Source organism: Nothoprocta perdicaria, unplaced genomic scaffold (genome assembly GCF_003342845.1).
Source record: "Nothoprocta perdicaria isolate Ctin4 unplaced genomic scaffold, notPer1 scaffold_310, whole genome shotgun sequence".
NCBI classification, from domain to species: domain Eukaryota; kingdom Metazoa; phylum Chordata; class Aves; order Tinamiformes; family Tinamidae; genus Nothoprocta; species Nothoprocta perdicaria.
The window spans coordinates 439,483-440,461 of NW_020455545.1; the positions used below are offsets into that span (position 1 = coordinate 439,483).

General features: G+C 55.4%; 1 non-coding gene across 1 annotated transcript; it reads right to left on the reverse strand.

Annotated features, from left to right (window-relative positions):
• Positions 1-404: 404 nt before the first annotated feature.
• Positions 405-486, reverse strand: TRNAS-UGA. The gene has a single exon. It is a non-coding gene; the product is annotated as a tRNA-Ser (tRNA).
• Between the last annotated feature and the right edge of the window lie 493 nt (positions 487-979).

The window sequence follows — 979 nt, forward strand, 5'->3', positions numbered from 1 at the left end:
GCTACGGCTGAGGGCAGGACATGAGCCCTTTGGACAGAGCTGCATGCCGCTGCATGGGTGCCGTGAGCTTTGTGTTGGGATGGTGATTTCAGCAACCAAGGCGTTGGTTGCTGAATAATAAGCTGTGGTGAGACCAAGGAATGTTTTTCATGGGCRTTCAAAATGTAAAGCTGAAAATTGATCCTGGGGACCTGTTTTTACTCCAGTAGTACTTTACACTTTAAAAATTAGTAGTACTAACACAACAAAAGTAGGGAAGTAGTGTATAACATGCAGTGACTGAGCTGCAATAGGATAAATGCTAGGGAATTCACCTTCTGCAAAGTAACATCCAGCAGTGTGAGAAGAAAGGAAGATGAAAATTTGTATCTCAGATGGCAGGAAAAACGACACCCCCGGTGGGCCGCAGCGAGCAGGGTTCGAACCTGCGCGGGGAGACCCCATTGGATTTCAAGTCCAACGCCTTAACCACTCGGCCATCGCTGCTGCTGTGAGCAAGCACTCGCGCCGCGCTCCTTATTGGGCGCCGCTGACGCTCCGGAGCCCGCCTCCGCCGCGCCGCTGCCCAATGGGAGGCGCCGCTCCCCCGCCGTTCCCGCGCGCGCGGCGGGTGTTCGCGCCGTCGCCGGCGGTAGCGGTGGCTGCTGCCCGGGCCGCCCCGCGGGGCCGGTTCTGGGGCCGCCCCGCGCGCCCGGGAGACGCCCGCAGCCCGAGCCTGCCCGTAAGTGAAGCGTGCCCCGCACCTTTACCGCCCTTTACCGGGCTCGGTGCGACCCCTGGCGCTGAGAGTCTGTGGGGGCACTGTGCTCGTTTTTGCAGTGGTGTGACACCCTTTGCTGATTTTTGTTAATTTTGTTCTTCAAATTCTTGCGTGCACCACGTGGCTACTAGATGTCAATTACTATTTTTGAATCAGGTGCAATTAACTAATTTGACTCTATGTGCATCTTGATTCTTTTCACTTTTTTTTYCCCCTGAT